Source organism: Ambystoma mexicanum, chromosome 10, assembly GCF_040938575.1.
Source record: "Ambystoma mexicanum isolate Mex_15411 chromosome 10, UKY_AmexF1_1, whole genome shotgun sequence".
Taxonomy (NCBI): Eukaryota; Metazoa; Chordata; class Amphibia; order Caudata; family Ambystomatidae; genus Ambystoma; species Ambystoma mexicanum.
The window spans coordinates 1253196169-1253216274 of record NC_090932.1 but is presented as its reverse complement, the minus strand read 5'-3'; the positions used below and the strand labels follow the sequence as shown (position 1 = coordinate 1253216274).

Genomic DNA, 20106 nt, shown 5'->3' with positions numbered 1-20106 from the left:
ACCCCCGGGCATCTGGATCGAGTCCATCAGCCCTGGGAGCAGGCATCCAGATACTCATTAAAACCCCAACAGCCCCGGTTGGGGGCTGTTTGGATTCAGTCCTGGCGCCTTAGGCGCCAGGCTCATCATAGAAATCAAACCTGGCACCTTAGGCGCCAAGCTCATAGACTTTACTTACCTTATGCAGACCATGCTGCAAATGAGTCCAAGCCAACGTGAGGCCTGGATGGGACTATTTTATTACAGGGACTATTTTTTACTTGGGTGTGGTTCTGGGGAACTTCTTATCTGTGACTACTTTGCAGGCTATTTAAACCACGCCCGAACAGCAGCTCATGTTTCGTGTTATTCTGCATCCAGCAGCGTACCGCTCACCGTGTCTGCAAGTCAGCATCCAGTCTTCTGCCACGCCCGCCTTGAATCTGGAGCTCCTAGACAAAAGGAAAAGAAAGGAGAAGAGGTTAGATCACTGACATTATTTGATTCCTTACCTGATTCTGGACCCAGCACATCTCTGAGCCTGGAAAGGACATTATTTCAGCATGCGTCGCTTCGCCAGCAGCAGCGCCGCGTTACACTCACCAGTCCACCGCATCTTTCAACTCGGTGCTGCCTCCATCATTTCCTTCGTCGAAACCCAGCACCTGGGGGGAAAACAAAAGGAATAACAAGGTGAGCTGAGAAAACCGATAAAGACAATCTCTTTGCCACCATAGGCTTACCTGCTTTACCACTGGAGGTATTATCCTTTAATTCGCCGCATCTTTCTATGCCGCACCTATAAAGGGAGAGAAAACAGCAAGTTAAACTCATGCAACTTTTACCGGACAGTGTTTGGTAATACAGACTCTTACCTGAACGCCATCAGCTGCCTCCAGGCAATATTCTTTTGGACCCAGCTGCAACCTAACAAGCGAATGGAACAAGAGTGAACATCGGACATATTGAACTCTTTGAACTTTATAGACACTGGAGTCAATATTCCTCCGGAACTCCTCCAGTACCTTCAAACCAGCGAAGTAACTGGTATCTACGCGCCCCTGCATGCCATGCAGGATGGAGAACTCATCATTTAAAAACATAAGGTGAGGTTACCAAGAGGGGATATCGGAGGTGATTAGTGGGGAGAACATGAACAGTTGGGGGGGCCATCACTAAAGTCCACTGGAGGCTAAATCCCTTTCTCCACTTGTAGTAGAATACTTCTACGAGTCCAGCAGACAAGATTAGGCGGGCCAGTCCAGACTGTCATCTCTTCACTACGCATCACGTTGGTGGAGACCGCAGCTATCCGGGACCGATCGACGCCCCTGTGGGAACCAGGTGAGCGTAACAAAAACACAGGAACACTGTCACACTTTAACCCAACTTGAAAAAGGATACAGACTTGTAAAGGATATAGAATCAGCATCCACCTTGGGGGCCCCTCTGCTCTGGGATATCTTGAACGCGATGTTAACAAGACTTTCCCCCCAAGAGCGCAGCCTGTAGAAATAAACTATAACTAACAGGCCAGGGGCTTGAGTGAAAAGGCAGGTGCAGCGACAACAGAGCTAAGGGAACAAAGCAAAAACGATGGTTCAAGAGAGCAGCCAGAGTTACCAAAGTGCAGCAATCACCCACCCGCAATTACCCTCTCTTACCTGCTTAGTCAAGAGGAAGTCCCGTAACCTATGTGAGTTCAGCAGAGTGATGACAAGGTGAAGAAGGAAGAAAGTCACAGTTGAAGGAAGTCTGTGCAATAATCCACCTAACCCGAACGGCACGAGGGCGTAACTAGATAGTCCAAAAATAATCCCCAAGGAATTCAGCAAAGCGTCCCCAATGTGAAAATATCCAATCCAAGTAGTGACCACCAAATCAGGAGAGCGTCCAATCGGTCACTTCGATGTGTAGAGCAATGTTTCTTGTGATGAGAGCAGCGTTGATGATAGATCCAGAAAAGGAGTGAGTTCAGCAGAGTGATGACAAGGTGAAGAAGGAAGAAAGTCACAGTTGAAGGAAGTCTGTGCAATAATCCACCTAACCCGAATGGCACGAGGGCGTAACTAGATAGTCCAAAAATAATCCCCAAGGAATTCAGCAAAGTGTCCCCAATGTGAAAATATCCAATCCAAGTAGTGACCACCAAATCAGGAGAGCGTCCAATCGGTCACTTCGATGTGTAGAGCAATGTTTCTTGTGATGAGAGCAGCGTTGATGATAGATCCAGAAAGGGAGTGGGCTTGTGAAATACGTGAGGTTGAAGGGTTCAGAAAGCCAGTGGAGTTAGCAGCCAGTAGAGAGAATAGAAACTTGAACAGAGGTCTAGTTCAGATTTTCCTAATGTTCTGAATAGCGTTGAACTTGAGGTTAACAAATTAAAAGGCGTCACAACAAACAAGGGCAAGAGGGAAACAGTCCATTTGGAAAAGCCATGAGTTTGTTTACCAAGGGAAAACAGCCAAGGGAAATGGCGCCAGAAACCGTAGGGACAAAACGTTCAAGAGTAATCCTTAAAGCATAAGCCGGGTCAGGGAAACACAGGAATCAGGATGTCAATAAATCGGGCACTCAAACTAATTACTTAGTTTAGGAGCACCAGTTGCAGGGATACGCTGTACTAAATACTGGTATCATTTCCAGGACGCAAGACACGTTGCATGCGCTTCACGTGACCGCGGGAAGAAGGAATGCTGGATAATGTAGTGCGGCGTATTCCACGAACTGAAAGCAGTCGCCAGGGCAGCTTCCACATGGAAATAGACGCCCTCGGACGTCTGTAAGCAGGAATGCGGGGCATGACAAACACATACAGTGTTCGTTAAAGTATTGGTTCTGTCCTGATGAAGGCCACATGTAACTGGAGCATTATTAGCGAGCATAGAACAGCCAAAACATGTGTCGACTGTCTGAAGAGATCAAAACACTGCAAACGATGGATAGGTCACAGAAAGGACTAATAGGATACAGGGGTCCCCAATGTGTCAGGGTTTTTTTTCATATTGTTATACAGCCCTTGCAAATTCTTAAAAATCCCACTAGACCTGCAGGGCGCGTTCCTTAGTTTCCATAATCAACCTAAGAGAAATGCACTTGCCCAAAGTTGCTGGTGACAAAATATTTACCAGTGCTTTTAGTAAAATGGTGCATGTCACCATAAGCACACTTCATATTTGGTGCAATGCAAATGACACTTACTCTTCATACAAACTACTAGCCAATGCTAGTGGGCTACTAGATTTTGTGGGCTCTGTTATTTATTTGTGTTATTTGTTTTCTGTTTTGGACTGATGTTTAATATATATGTTTTATATGAACTGGTGTCTAATTTTGATTCATGTTGATTTACACATTAGTTATTGTATGTTTATTATATGTTTACACCTGTTTAGAATCATTTTAACTTTTTGATGCGTGAATAAAACAAATATTTTTGCAGAATCGAGTTGTTAAGCATATTCTGGTGGATGGTGTGTGACATGGAAGCCTTGATCACATTTTGTTGATGATAAATGTCATACTTTTTAATGCGCTTCATCATATTGGCAGTTAGAAAATGATTAGATTAAAACCTTGCGTATTCCGGCATAATAGGGATAGTGTTCAGGTTTTACATCCTGGACGAATGCCGACTTGAATTGATAAGATGACTGGAACCCAAGACTAGTCACTGGAGTTATCGTTGGTTGAAGGTGTTCTTTTCACCAGCATGAGACCCTGCTTCCTTGACACCTGCAGTGCTTTCCAACTCCCCACAGGTAGTTGGATGTAAGGGTTCCCACTGTCTTCTTCCTCGTCACAGTACTGGGAGAGTGATCTTCATTCAGGATACTCAAATTCTTCCTTGTCCCAGTACTTTCTAGGGGACTGGCAGAATTGTACTGCCTGGAAAACAGTGATGGCTCCATTGGAATCATCACAGTTGGTATCAGTGTTACAGGTCTGACATATTCAAATCTGAGAGGCTCGTCATTTGTGCCATAGAAATTTTGTTGATCCTGAACCATTTTTCTGATTTTTTTGTTTTTTTAGGTTGGTTATTGAGTAGCCTGTTCCTTTTTCGCTTCCGTGTTTTTATGACGGACAGGTCATCATCCAAATATGCCTTCTCTTTATGGGAATCCTGATTTTGATTTCGGGGTGTTCCCTTTTATGGAGTTAAAGCACAGGGGCCTTCTGGAAGTCTGGCCTCATCATTACAGACCATAGCCGATTTGCTCCTTCAGGATAGGTAGACTTGGTGACCAGGTAATTTAGCATATTTTTGATATCCATCAGCACTAACTCATCAGACCTTACCTCTAAGCATATATTATTGTTTTCGACGAACAAGAGCTTGAAGAACAAGATTCAAAGCATATATCGAACCTTCCTGAAGTCAAAGAATCAGGACACGCTGAGCTCTTCCCATTGAGAGGCTTTGAGGTTTCTACACCCTGCTTAGTTATTTCAAATTCACTCCCATTAAGATCCTCTAGTGATTTTTCCAGAGGATTATCCAAGGGGATAATCCGATTTAATGAGGCACTTAAATTGGTGGAGAGTATTGCTAGTTTGAAATCTCATCCTACAAACTCAAGTAGGCTTCGAGTAAGGGTTTATTGGATTCACTTTGCAGTTCACTCTCTTGTGTAATGCCAGAGGACCTACAGCATCCTCCTTACACTGGTGGTGATCACTGGATTCTAGAAGTAGAATCCAGTGAAGTAGAATGATAAGGCAGAATGAGAGAACAGGGAGATAGACGAGATACAGTTGGAGCAGAGATGAGGTGAAGACATTTTAGGCCCCATATATTTTGAAGATACTGTGAACTAAACCAGAAGATAACTTACTGAGCTTCCACAAAGGTTACTTTAAATGGTGACGAGTTGACAACAGGGCCCCGTGGTCGAGCATTTCCATACAACTGTTGGCGTACCCTTAACCAGTATCGGACTAAAAGGATGTCATGCAGTATATAAAACAAAAGATACTGTGTACTGCCGAGTTATGCAACAATAGCAATATAAACACGGTGCTCGTTAGATGCATGTAGAAATTATTCATGTTGCATGACATTGGGAGATGAAGTAGCACTCCCATATGTGGAAACGACCTTTCACTGTGCATATGCATGAGTGTTGCCTACGCAACCAGGAGGCGCTATGTTAATCAAGGTGCACGCTCGTCGGAGCATTAGGTCAAGAAATGACTTTTAATGTAAATGCAGTCTGAGAATTTAATACGTGTGAACAACAGAACGGATGTGTGTTTGTACACACGTAGTACAAAGAGGACAAGGACGTTAATATTACATAGAAATGAACAAATATAAGTACATTTTAAATACAAAAGACTTCTGAATGGAACAAGATTGAAGTGTCAATAGATAGAGGTGATATCATTGGAGACGTGTTACCAAAAAGTATCTCCACCCATGTCATTACTAGCTACACCAGGGGATATTATATGATAGGATATGGCAAATATGCAAATGCTATATGTGGGATCAATTATAGTATAGAAAGGAAGAAGTCACTGCAAATTCATTGTTTAGGGACTGCTGGTCAAGACAAGTTAGATGACTTACAAGAATTTAGTGCAGAGAACACGATTAAATGAAATGAATATGAAAAATGCATAGCTTAGTTGCACGCGCACTATGTCAGTGTAGTACTGGAAAGGATTAAGGTTGGGAAGCATACCCAGCATGATGGGGAAACGTTTCAACAATTCATAATGGCCTTGAGAGGATTGGCAAGAACATGTTATTTTGGCCCACAAACTGATGTGAGATCAAGCGACCAACTAATTTTACAGTGTAGTGACAGAAAGATACATATATATATATATATATATATATATATATATATATATATATATATATATATATATTTATATATATAAATATGTATCTATTATATATAGCAATAAATAGTCCTACTAAAAGATGTCAAGAGAGGCAGCCATAATGGCAAAGACAGCAGCTCTACAGATAAGTCCATGGCATATCGTATAAGTTGCAAATACAGGCAATGTCCCAAAGGTAAGGTGCATAAATAGCAGCAAATATAGCAGCATGGCAACAAGGCCTATATTTATAGAGGCCTAGATTAAATAAAGCCATATCATAAAGTGCAAGTGCAGACGGAGTGGAACAACTCCGACAATAAAGTGCAATGATGGCAATTGAGCATAGAACCTATGGTCATAAAAACACATATCATCATGGTAGCCTAGGCAGAAATACATCAAGCAAGCATCAAGGTCCAGGAGGAACCGACCGAAGATAGAGAGCAGAGGACTGCAGAACATGGCCACACAAATGCTATTAGGACCAAAGAGAACCCTGAAAGAGAGGTGGGTACCACTCCCCCACAAATTGCAGATATAAACAGCCAAATCATAAGATTGGAGTTCATAATGTTGAACAAAATAAAAAATGATATAATAATTTCTAAAACCGAAACAGACCCATCCATGGAACAAAATAATGCAGTTCCTCATCCACATTGTGGCCCTTCGGATGCTTAGTATTGAAGTCCAAAATTAACCTTGTTTCAAGTTGTCTCAGTATAAGGACACAATCCCCACCCCTTGGATGAGTGGGCACATGTGCTACTGCAAAGAATGTTAACAAACGGAAGTTGTTCTCATGTTCCTGTTTGAAATGTTTGGCCATGGGGTACGTGGAGTCAGAGTTCCTGATCGCTCTGAGATGCAGTAAAATTCTCAGTTTAAGTTTACATGTCGTACTTCCAATGTATCATTTCATACAGGGACATGAGAGGACATACACCACAAAAGTAGTGTCACAATTAATCGAGTATCTTATCTCCTGAATAATGTTGGTGACCAGGTGAATTAATGACTCCAGCACAGTAGCATGTGCACAGGCTTTACATTTCATGCATTTGGTAAAGCCTATGACTGAGGCAGAGAGCCAAGTAGTGGCAGATGGATTTTTGTCTACTGGGGGCAGAATGCTAGAGACAGGTGTATCTCTCAGTGATGGTACACGTTCTATGTCATGGTAGGATGTTTAGATAATACAGAGCTTAAGTCATTGTCTAAAGTAAGAATACGCCAATGTTTCTCAATTTTGCGGATGTTACTGGAGGCATTGTCAAACGAGATAATCAGTCTGGGTTCTTCATTGGTGGTAGTTTTAACAGGATTAATGTCATACGGAAGTTTATCTCTAGACATTCCACATGCCCTGGCACAGGCCATTTCAATAGTTCCTTTGTCGTACCCTTGTTTCAAAAAGTCAGCATGCTGCCAACGCACAATGATGATCAAACCAAGTAATGTTAGTAGAATTCCGAAAGAAGCAGATGAATTCACCGCAGGGAATGCTTTTTTGCATGAAGGAGGGTGGCAGCTGTTGGCATGTAAGGGCAGGCCAAGTAGATGATTTCAGTGTAGCTATGACATTATGGAAAGCTGAGATTGGCCTTGTTGGTATTAATACTCTTGACAAAGGAAAGCCAATCACTTTCCATGCCCTTCCAAATTATAAAAACACTGTCAATGTACCGCCACCAGGAAATGATTTGGGTGGGAAAACTGGATATATTATACATTTACTACCCATTAATGGGAGCATGATGAGTGGAGAGCAGAGGCTGCCAAGTAGGATACAAGGCACCCTAATAAATACAAATATTATTGCAGTGGCACTGTGGCTATTGAATAATATATGGTAATTAGATATACAGAAGCCTTATTTCGCAGGCAAAATGGCAACAGTGCTGAGGAATGGGAAAGTATGTTCAGTAAAGACTCCATGCGTGGCACTAACCCTAGATAATAACTCGCCTCTTGCATGCACAGGGACAGAGGTGAAATCATTCAGGGAATCCCACAAAACTATTCAGTTTGGGGAGGGGGCGGATGGACAAAAAGTTAAGATCCATACTATAAATACCATGTTGGAAGAAGAAAGTACTTGGGATTTGAATATCGAGGAAAATGAAAAAAAAAGAATTGCTGATATCAAACAAGAGGTGGATGCACAAATACACACAAAAATGAGGGGGCAACCTCTAGGGGAGGAAGACATATCCTTCGTCCCCTCGGGCTTGTCGTTTGAATCCCAGATCCCCATTCAGTCTAGCTTTTTGAGCATAAGAGAGCCGCAAAACCAACAACTAATTGAGAAAGTAAATACTGAGACAAATGACATAAATTTAGATGTCTCCATGATGGGTCTCACGGTGAATATGGAACTGGGGAAGCGAATTAGGCTTTCACGGGGTCCATCTGAGCTAGAATTGATAACATGTATCTCTTTAACACCTTACCACAGATAAGGACTCAAACACCTCATAGACTGTTTTCTGCAAATGCGAGATTCCCCCTACCATCGGCCTCAATCTTCACAGATACAGAGGAATTTTGGGAAGGGGATTATAAAAGTTCTATGGGAGAATAGGTGGGACAGACAGTGCCCGAGAATGTGGCCAGCAATGCTCTGCCCCTGCACGCTGTGAATCCTCTAATATCAGGTGCATCCCTCACGAACGCCCCCATTGCTGAAAACAATGATAAGTTTGTGGAATCACTCCCAGTGATCTCAAGGATATTGAATCTTCTTGACAAGGGACATGGGACACGAGCCTACCCATTGGGAGATGAGAGCCCTAAAAAGGATTGTATTGGAATCCCAACTAAAACTTAGTAGAGTGGAAGACTTCCTAATGGGTAAAGCTGATGGTATGGACCCCATGGTGAAGAGGGTCACTCTATTAATAGTTCCAATAACTAAATCACAAGGATCCCAAACTATGAATTCTGGAAAGGAGGGACCTAGTTTTGCGAATGTGCTTTCCATGGGGAACGGGGTGAATATGCCCAAGGAAATAATGCCTTGAAAATAGGAGAAGAAGGGGAAAAGAGGATCATAGAGGCAGTTAAGGACCTTTCATTGAAAATTACCAAATTGGAACAAGGTCTATCTACACTGATTGGGAACACCACCCCTAGAATCTCATTAGGGTTGGAGCGGTCAGCTAAGGAAATGGAAATAAATTCTAGTAACACCCCAGATAGCCCATCCACTCCAACAGATATTTTGAACTCTGATGAAGGCCAATTGGGGCGAGAAGACCTAATTAAAAAACAGGAGAATAGTGGAAGTGTAGGAGGAGAAGGTTTATTCCTCTCTAGGCGGCAAAAACGCTTGGCTCTAAAAGCTAAAAAGAGGATGATAAAGAAAGGTTCGAAGCCTGCTAAAATAGAAATCAAGACAAAAGAATCCAAGGTTCCAATAAAGGAAGTTGCTCTATCGGATCTAATACAATTAAATGAGGAAAGCAGGATGGCCCTGCAACTTCATAATACTGACACCACGAATCCCACCTTAGGAACAACCCTGGGAAACAATAAAATAAAAAATAAATTGAAAAAAAAGAAAAATACAAATTATCAGCATGATGGTTGTTTGAAACAGGGTACTGGAGAAAAGGTGGAAGGAATTGACAACGGGAAACCCATTCCACACAAAATGGGGGGGGGGGAGAATAAGGAAATAAAACAACTCAGGTATTCGAGAAATTGACCTCTCGCCAAATACCAGCACCGGAACTCTCGAGTCTGATGGCTGAATACCCTATGATCTCTGCTGAATCAAATAGACTGGGTTTCTCCTCTAAACCCATAGATCAAATTGACGCCCCTTCATCCATAGGGGCTTTAAAAATCAATGGGCCAGATGGAATAGAGGGGAAAATGGAATCTAAATCCGGAAAGTCTGTCAATGATGAGGTGGGGACTGGGGTACCGAAAGCATTCCTGAATGGAACGCATTAATTTCCCACTGGGAATGATGTAGAAAACCTGGGTCTGCCGCATACCATTAAAAACACTATAATGGACCTTTTACCTGACTTAGCACTGTTTGGAAATAGGGCCCCGATGGTTAGTGGTTGCGAAAAAAATGGTAACTCCTTCCGGGTGCAAAGTGAAGTACCCACTAATCCAAACCAGATGGGAGAGGGGAGAGAAAAACATCACATGCATGGGAGCCGGTTAGGACAGAGGGAGGAACCTGAAATGGATGGGGGGCCCCCACCCATACGATCTATCGACCGGCATGTAACGACTCAATCTAAAGGTCCTCAGGAACTCGGGAAATCAATACAATATGAATCGGCCAGGCCCCATCATATTAAGGAGAGTGACCTGTGGAATACAATGTGGCGGAATGTTTCATTTCCGGAATATCCAAGTATCCTTCTTTATAACCTGTGTGATATTGGAGGTCCATCGTCTTTGAATAGACCTCGCGTTCTGTCACTCTTTAAATAGGTCCCCCTCCTGAGGCTGATTTCGTCGGCAGACATTTGTCTAGTGGACTTTATCCATACCACCCGTCTTGATCATGTCCGGATAGTACCTAATTCTCAAGAGATAGTTGACCTGATTATTCAGGAGTCAGAGCAATTTAACAGATTGAGATACGATATCCTGATTTTCAGTTACAGATGGGAGAATGGTTATGTTCAGATGCACCAGAAAGCCAATCCTAACAAAGCTAGGGAGGAATTACATAGATCTAAGGAAACTAATACCCTTCCCAAGGGGGGAGATGACCAAGATTGGAGCTGGCTCACCAAGTCTCTAAGAGAGTCTATCTCTCAAATCCAAAATATACAACAAAAACTTTAGTCGCATCAAAAATAATGATCATTGGTGACTATTATCATGGAACTCAAGGGGGCACTCGAGAGACTTGGCTTACCTTTCCTTTACAACTTGATGGTTTTGAATGTAAACATATTTATGCTAAGATGGGGCTCCGTGGTAGACCGGCAGGAGGTTTACTCACTGCGGTGAAAATATCAGTTGGTACACGTATTTCGGAATCAGTGGAACTGTTGAATTTCTCTCTGGGGGTAGTATTGGAATATGGAAGCATACTGTACCCATGTTTCATTTGTGTGCTGAATGTTTACTGGAATCCTCTAGAACTGTTAGGCAATGTCATCATGTTATTAAATAAATGCATATCGTCCATGTTGCTCAAATACAGAGGATTAGATATCATAATTGCAGGGGATCGCAATTCAGAAATTAAATATGGACAAGGAATTGGGAAAAAGATGGGTGCTTCCGTGTTAAGACCTATGTCGTAAATGGGAAATATTGAGGGGGCCCCCTTTGCTCTGAAACATAGGACAACCAATGGGCAGATTTGGAGAAATCTATTTGATTACTGGGGCTTCACCCACATTAATCTCCTTAACTCCTCTGTTAATGAGCATACATGGTCGAACAACGTCCATAAATCCCATATTGAACATATTTTCATGTCAAACTCTCTTTCCGCGCAGTGTCTGGAATTCCATATAAATGATAAAAACATGAGCGATCAGAGATTTCTGGACGTTAAGTTGGCATGGAATACCGTAACATCTAATCATGGAGCAAATCATATGAAATCTACCGTCTCTTGTGGTGGAAATCGTGTAATCTGGCATGAGGGAAATGTAAACAAATGTAACACTGTTTTTGTACAGGAATATCATAGCATGCCTCTCTCAACTAGATTGCACCGTTTTTTGGTACCCTACTTTACGGAATATGTTAAAGATATGATAGTTAGGTCAGTCAAACTATGCAAATATGGTATTAGGAAAGGTTATCATGCACATGCTTATGATCTCATGGTAAGGCAAAAATAAAATCGGCGAACTGGGACATTAGAATAATCCTGAAATCTAACCCAGTTGGAAAAAAGGAGACTGCGAATTAAACATGTTAAAAAGAATTGGCTGAAAAACCATAAGATGGTCCTGCTGGACAATAATAACACCAACATGCTTGACGCCCTAAGATATACCTCGAGACGTGAGTTTTGGTCTTTGATAATTGCGATGGAAAATCGCCAGGTGGTGAGACAATTGGTCAGTGTACAGGAAGTTACTTTGGAAAAATACTTCTCCACACTTTACAAAGAAAAATTTAAAATGACAAATGATTTGGTGGCTGTCAAAGAGGGGCATTGAAAATGTGAGTTCACTATATTTGACATTGAAACTCAGATTAAGAGGGCAAATAATTCAAAGGCGGCTGGACCTAATGGGTTGACAAATAATACTTTAAAGAGAAATTCGGAACACTGGGCTAAAGCGCTATATATCCTCTTTCATGATATCATAAAGTCCTGGTTAGTCCCACAAACTTGGAGGATATCATATGCTGTTCCAATCTATAAAAAGGGGGATAGTTTGTGCCCGACCAACTACCGCCCGATTTCCGTTATGGATGCGGACTCGAAGATATTTGCGGGGTTGGTACTAAAGGGAATTGTGGACTGGGCTGACTCTAATGAGATCCTTCCTTTCCAACAGTTTGGTTTTCGAAAAGGAATGGGCATGGAGATAGGAGGGTTGCTTATTTGCCTATTCCTAGAGAAGGCCTGTAAGAAAATGCAACTCCAATTTATCTCGCGTCAATTGACCTCTTGCTCTCCTTTGATAAAGTGGATAGTGTGAGACTATGGACCAAGCTGTCAACCATGGGGCTCCCCTCAGGTCTCTTGGCTATTCTCATTAACCTCCATGAGGACTCAGCCATCCAAGTAAGATTAAATATGTCCGGGGACCTCTCTAAACTAATTCATACAAGTAATGGTCTTCGACAAGGGTCTTTGTTTGCCCCCACCCTGTTCAATCTATATACTTCAGGCGCAAATGCTCCCTTAACGACTTTCTCCCTTGTTTCTCCTAAGATAGAAGGTACAAAAATATGTTGGAGCGCATACAATGATGATCTTCTTCTGGTTGATTATACTCCCATTGGTCTGTGGCAAAAACTTACGGCTCTGACCGTATATGTTGAGGGAAATGCACTGGTTATAAATGAAAAGCAATCGGTGGTAATTTCCTTTACCAATAGGAAAAAATAAATAAACTTCAACTGGACAATCAATGCATGTCCATTGGCAAAAGTAAGATCTTTATGCTACTTGGGCTTTCCAGTCTTTGGGGGAGTTACTATCCATATTTATTGGAATTTCTATCTGGAGTGGGTGGATAAGCTCATTCTCCAAATGAGAAAGGTATCTAACAAATATTGCAAATTGTCAGTAATTCCACTGATTAGGTTTCATAACCTTAAAGTAGTTCCAAAAATAATATACGGTCTTGAAATTTTACCTTTTGAATCCTCCCTCTTGGTACAGAAACTGGAATCCAAAATATGGCGGAAACTGATTTATTACTTACCAAAGAGTGTTCCCATATCTGCAATACGTTTCGAGCTAGTTCTACTGTTGCTCAATATGAGAGTCAAGTGGAAAAGAATGTCACTGTACCACAATTTTCTTATGTCCAAGAAAAATTCACTATACGCCCTATTGGGAACCAGATTGAGAAGGGGTACCACTGAATCAAGGTGGCTATAGAAATTACAGAGAGAATGTGTAAGTCTCCTTGAAGTCATGAATCTTCCGCATGAAATGCTGATCTCTAATCCTGTGGCTGTGAAAAAAAGGATGCAATGGTGGGATTGGATGAAAACAAGGGAAGCGGTGGCTGCATCTAAGATTTATAAGCAACTATTTTACGAGGGGAAGAGACTAGGCATGTTAGAATCCTATTTGATTGAATTCCCAGATCCAGTAAAGAGAGCAGTTTATTTATGATTTCGATTTAACGTTCTCCCTACGGGGGAAATACTAGAAATCAGATCTGGAACCAGACAACAAATCCCCTGTCGTTTTTGCCAATGCAGAATAACCAGCGAATCACTTAAACATTTACTTCTGGAGTGTGATGCTTTAGTCCCACAGAGGCTAGTGGCTTTTGGTAGATTCGTCCACGACCCCTCGAGGGTACTTTTAGAAACACTATGGTGGTACATGTTGGACGGGAAACTGAAGGCACTTAAATTGGCCGTGGCAAATTTTCTAACAGATGTGTGTGGGTTGGCAGTAATAGGAAAAAACATTGCGGACCTAGAACAAGAAGTCTGATAATCACTTCTGGGAGAAAAAAAAATCAAATGCAATTTATGTATGTGAAATATGGTATTTGTCTTCTTGGTCTAAGTTTTGTATTGATCTCTGATTTTATATGTTTATATGTTATGATATTTTAATTCCGATATTTTAATGTAAATTGTTGGAATTGGTTTTGTAAAGTTTTACTTTTATAAACCAGATACAATAAAAAAATAATATACTAATATTTGTAGAACAATGATGAGGGAGTGATGTGCGGTGATCATTGGAATCTAGAGGCAGAATCCAGTGAAGTAGAACGAGAAGGCCGAATGAGAGAATAAGGAGAGAGACAAGCGACATTTGGAAGAATGATTGGAGATGAGGTGCAAAGAGTTGAGTCCCTATGTATTTTGAAGATACTATAAAATAAACCAGAAGATAATTTACTAACCTTCCAGTGTGGTCACTTCAACACTCTTCCTCTGCAGGTGCTTGAAACATTTGTCTGTAGCATTGCGATGCTTTAGCTGAAAGAAAGAGGTGATTTTTTAATGCGAGGGAGTCTGCCGATTGGAGAGGACACTGCCTTTTCTAAGACGCATGAGACTTCTTTGTCTTAAGGAGTCACTTCTTTCCTTCTTAGGTTGCAGTGTTTCCCATAATCTTTTATTGTGAATTATTGAGCAATTCTGGAGCACAGGGAGAAAAAGGGCGATATAACAATTTTCCTCTCCTTGATGCTTCAAGGGATGTAAATCTGCACTTATGTGGGAAAAGCCACCGTTCAAGGTAAGTCACAAACATAGGAGTATATTCACAGGTTTCCACTGGTAGCCCTGATACTACCTACAGTGGAAATCGTCAGGGGACCTCCTATTTCTACGGAATTGGCTCTTATACTTTGAATTACAACAGTATAGTGAGGACACCTCAACTTTTTCCTCCTGCCTCTGGAGCATGCCACCTGGTAAACCTTGTTGCTCGTGGACTCTCCAAGCAAGGGCGCTGGGAAGCTACAAGAGTAACTTTCCATTAGTCATTGAGTGAGGCTTCAACAATGATATTGTACGCTTGGTGCTGACCAGAGTTTTCTCCTACCTTGACGGCATGATTGTCCATGATGCTGTGAGGAGGCAGGAGAGAGACCCTGTGATGGTGCTCTGCTTACAGTGAGTCTACAGGGCATTACTTGCAGCCCAAAATCGGAATGACAGACTGCTGACTGTCTCCCGCTCCGTACTTCTGCTCACTCTCTAGTCTAACTACAAACTGCACTTCATGACGGTGCCTCACACCACCTAACACCTTAATACAGTGGGTCCTCCTGTTCCTCGTGACTCCGTAAAGCGATGGGAGTCAATAATGCCAGGAGGGCTGAGTGAGACTTGCTGCAGTCAGACTGCACTTGCCACCGCACTTCACCCCAGCACTACACGCCACCTCCTCACGACTCGGGAAAGCAATTGGACTCAGTGATGCCAGGTAGGCTGAGACTTGCTGCAGAGAAGCTGCACTTGGTGCTGCACTTCGCGCACTGTAGACTTGTGGACAAAAGATTCTGCAAGAGTTCCTTGTCTTTTCTTCCACATCTTAAACTAGAAAGTATGTCTGTAATAAATAACTTTTAAAATACTGCAATTTCTAAGGCTTTTGGGGAAAACATGGCACTCTGAGCCCCTCTACTTGGTACTCAGAAGTGTTCATACCTTCCTTTTTAATAAACCCATATCCTTGTATTCTTTAGTTACCTTTCCAGAAAGAACCTACCATGGGATAGGTGTTTAATGTCCTTTATTTTTATAAAGCTTGGTCTTGTTTTGTTAATTTGTCTGCATTATTTTTACTTCATTTTTCTTCAATGTATTGTGGCAATGTGGTCATTAATTTCTTTCATTTAATGCACCTGGTTTTGATGATTTTAAATGAATTGCTCCAGGAGTGATTGTTCCTTCCGTGCACACCTGTTTGTTTGTTTGTTTATTTATTTGTAATGCGCACCAGACCCAGGGTATCAGGGTGCAGCAGTTACAAGAATATGTGAAGCTTAGTTACAGAGAATCAAAACAGTGACATTACTTACAAAGGCAGTATCTACAGGTATTCACATTACTTGCTACGCCAAGTTAGGTCGATATTTACAGATATTGTTGGCATTGTACGTATACATGTGCATATGGTGTACCGCACATAGGTATTACTAATTACATTTTAGTTGCGAGGTGGGGAACTTCCTTCATGCAGAGTAATGGTCTGTAGATTTTAGCCACAGGATAGTATTTGTTTTAAAGTTCTGGTAGAACTGATCGATTCTTAGTGCAGGAGGCAGGGAGTTCCATAATTTGGCTGCTTTAACAGGGAAGCTATTACCACCAATTGTGGATAATTTAAATCTGGGGATAGTCAAACAGTCCCGATATGCTGTTCTGGATGGTTTTAGGGATGTCCTTTTGTGGAATCTCTCTGCGAGGTAGATCGGTGCAGCGTTATTGATAGATTTGTGGGTAAGCGAGGCAGTTTTTAGTAGGATTTTGTCGTTTGTCCGGAGCCAATTGTTTTGTCGTCTACTCTCAGAGATATGCTCTCTTCTAGATATGCTTGTTGTCTAGGGTTTGGATTTTTGTGATGACGGATTCATTGGCGCCTATGTACAAGGCGTTGCAGTAATCCAGCCGGGACAGAATAAGGGCTCTGGCTAGGATGGTGCAGCTGTTGTTCGAGAGAAATGGCTTACCCGTTCTAATCAGTTTACACGTGTATGCTGTGGACGACGCTAGTGTATTGACCTGCTTAGAGAAGGATAGGGTGGAGTCGAGGTAAAAGCCTAGTGTTTTTACCTCATGGGCTACCTTAATGGGGTTCCTGTCGATTAAGAAGGAGGAATTGGCGGCTCCTAATGTTTTTAGGCTAGTAGAGGTACCCAAGATGATGAGTTCTGTTTTATCATCATTCAGGCATAGACCATGCATGGCCATCCATGCCTGGATGATGATGTACACTCTGTTCACCAAGGCCAAATCCTTGTCATATCCCCTGTAAGTGGGAGGAGGATCTGAGTATCATCTGCACAGTTAGTGTAGGTGATACCAAGATGATCCAGATCATCGAAAAGGGGCTTAGTAAAGATGTTGTACAGTGTGGGCGAGACGCAGGACCCCTGTGGTACGCCACAGGTGGTGGGTTTGGGGTCTGCCACTGCTGAGGGTGAGAAGACTCTCATTGTTCTGCCGCTTAGGAAGGATCTAATCCAGGTTATGGCATCATTGGAGAAATGTGCTGCTGTGTCGAGATGGTTACATAATATGGTATGATCCACCAGATCGAAGGTGGCTGAAAGGTCCAGGAGAAGTAGCAAAGCAGAATTGCCACTGTCTCTGAGCTCATCAACCTTGGTCTTGAGGTCGATGAGGGCCGTCTCCGTTCCATGTTGTGGGCGGAAGCCTGATTGTCTAGCTCCTAACAGGTGGTGTAGTTCCAGGTGTTTTTGAATTTGCATGTAAGCCACCTTATCGAGAATTTTTAGAAGGAAGGGGACTGTAGTAATTTGTCTATAATTAATGGGTGTAGAGGGATCTAGCGTAGGTTTTTTTAAAAGTGGGAGTACCCATGATTCTTTAAGGTTAGTGGGGATGAGGACGGCGGCAAATGAGGTGTTGATGAGCTTGGCGATGAGCTTGGTGTTGATGAGCTTGGCGCTGCATCCTTGATGAGTTGTGCTGGGCAGAGATCGCCCTGACAGTTGGATGGTTTGAGAGACAGGATGATTCTTTCCACCTTGATTATAGATACTTTAGAGAAGCTGAATCAGGTGGGAAGGGATTCATCTGTGTTAGCGGTAGTTTTAGGAATGGGTGGTGCATTTAGAGCAGCTTTTTTTTGGGATATTTTGTTTTGGAGGGTCGATACTTTGTTGGCTAATGTGTGTTGGCTATCTGAACACCATTTTTTATCTTTGGTACAGGTGTCTGGTATTGCGATGGGAGTCTCAAGTTCTTTAAGAATAGTGAATAATTCTTTCATGTTGGAGTTGGCTTGGTAAATACGGGTGTCGTATGATTCCCGTTTAGCGAGGCAAATTTCTTTTTTGTAGCAGGAAGAGAGTTTGGTAAGCTTTAATTTATTAGCTTCTGAGGGCCATAGTTTCCAAGCAGCTTCGCTGTTTCTTTTTTCTAGTCTTACGTTTTTAAGGAATGGTGTGAACCATTTGTGTAGATGTTTTTTTGGCTTACTTGGTCTAAGTTTAAGTGGGGCAATCTAGTCTAAGGAGGAAGCCATGATTTTGTTATATTCATTGACCAAGCTTTCTGGGTCCGTAGTGTCAGGAAGTAAGTTGAGGGTGGGGAGAATAGCAGGGATAAGTCTATCCACTGTGATACTTTTTTTATTTCTAGTTAAGGTGGCTGGAGCCCTGGGAACAGGTATGGAAGGAGGTCTGTTGGTAGAGAGCGTAAATGTAAGCAGGTAGGTGAGGTAGAGATGATATTAGCATGGCAGTTGTAGTCTGCTATCCAATCTAGTGTTCCCCCTTTGTTGTAGGTAGGGGCTTTGGTTCTTTGGGTCAGGCCCAAATCTGATTGGATATTTGCTGTAGCCCGGGCACGCTGATCCGAAGGATCATTGAAACCCAAATTAAGGTCCCCCAATAGTAGTACTTGCAATGAGCTTTTGAGATTACTAGACAGAAGGCTGTGGATATCTTCCTCAAATGTCCCAATAGGCCCCGAAGGGCGGTATATTAGATGGATGTTGAGGGTCTGGGAGTTAATCAATGGTAGTTTGACTGAAAGAGCTTCACACGACTGAAAGTCATTGGAGGGACCCTCTCAAGTCCATCATGCAACTATACTTCAACCATATCTACCACCGTGCATCTTCTGGCCTAGATACTGCCAACACTGTTAAGCCCATCATTGTGCATCCTCTGGTCTAGGTACTGCCCTCACTGTTAAGCCCATCATTGTGCACCCTCTGGTCTAGGTACTGCCCTCACTGTTAAGACCATCATCGTGCATCCTCTTGTCTAGGTACTGCCCTCACTGTTAAGCCCATCATCGTGCATCCTCTGGCCTAGATACTGCCATCACTGTTAAACCCATCATCGTGCATCCTCTGGTCTAGGTACTGCCCTCACTGTTAAGCCCATCATCATGCATCCTCTGGTCTAGGTACTGCCGTCACTGTTAAGCCCATCACCATGCATCCTCTGGTCTAGGTACTGCCGTCACTGTTAATCCCATCACCATGCATCCTCTGGTCTAGGTACTGCCATCACTGTTAAGCCCATCACCATGCATCCTCTGGTCTAGGTACTGCCGTCACTGTTAATCCCATCACCATGCATCCTCTGGTCTAGGTACTGCCGTCACTGTTAAGCCCATCACCATGCATCCTCTGGTCTAGGTACTGCCATCACTGTTAATCCCATCACCATGCATCCTCTGGTCTAGGTACTGCCATCACTGTTATGATATGATATAATATGATATGGTATTTGTAACGCGCCTATACACAAGTGTTTCAAGGCGCGACGAGGCAGGGAGGGAGGGAAACAAGGGGAAGACAGACAAACGATCCTACTAGGCCAGGTGTCATTCAGATCGCGCAAGTGCAGAGGTAGGGGGAAAAAGGGGAAAGTGCAGGGGGAGGAGGTGGGGGGGAAAGTGCAGTACAAGGTAAGTAGCGTAATAAAATAATAAATAATAAATAATAAATAAAAAGGGCCAGCTGGTGGCAAGTGCGAGGTAAGTGCAGAGCAAGTGCTAGGAAGGGGGCTGTAGGGATACAGTGACAGTCCCACAGTGTAGGGGGAGCCAGGGAGGCAGTGCAAGTGGAGAGTGGCTGGGCCCTGGACAGAGGTCGCTGAGAGTGGCCCAGATGCAGGTTTAGTGCAGAATTCAGAGGGGAGTTAAGCAGGTTTAGCAGGGGAGAGGGAGAGAGAAGGCAGAAGCGAAGAGGAAGGTTTTGAGGTGCTTCCGGAACCGGAGATGGTTCTCCTCAAGTTTCAGGGAGGCAGGAAGGCTGTTCCAGAGGGAGGCCCCTGCTGCGGAGAGAGATCTACCCCCAGCTCGTTGCTTCGAGAAGCGGCTGACCATGAGGGAGTTGGAGACGGATGAGCGAAGGGCTCGTGAAGGAAGATATTTAGGAAGAGAGAGTTGAAGGTATTTAGGCCCCAGGCCCCAGAAGGCCTTGTGGAC

At 42.9% G+C, this 20106-nt stretch overlaps 1 long non-coding RNA gene across 1 annotated transcript in view; it reads right to left on the bottom strand.

Moving 5' to 3' along the window:
• Positions 1-14446, bottom strand: part of LOC138492202 (uncharacterized) — an 81054-nt gene extending 66608 nt beyond the window's left edge. The window contains exon 1 of the long non-coding RNA XR_011276164.1: positions 14367-14446. This is a non-coding gene — a long non-coding RNA (uncharacterized lncRNA). The remainder of the gene's footprint in view (positions 1-14366) is intronic.
• Between the last annotated feature and the right edge of the window lie 5660 nt (positions 14447-20106).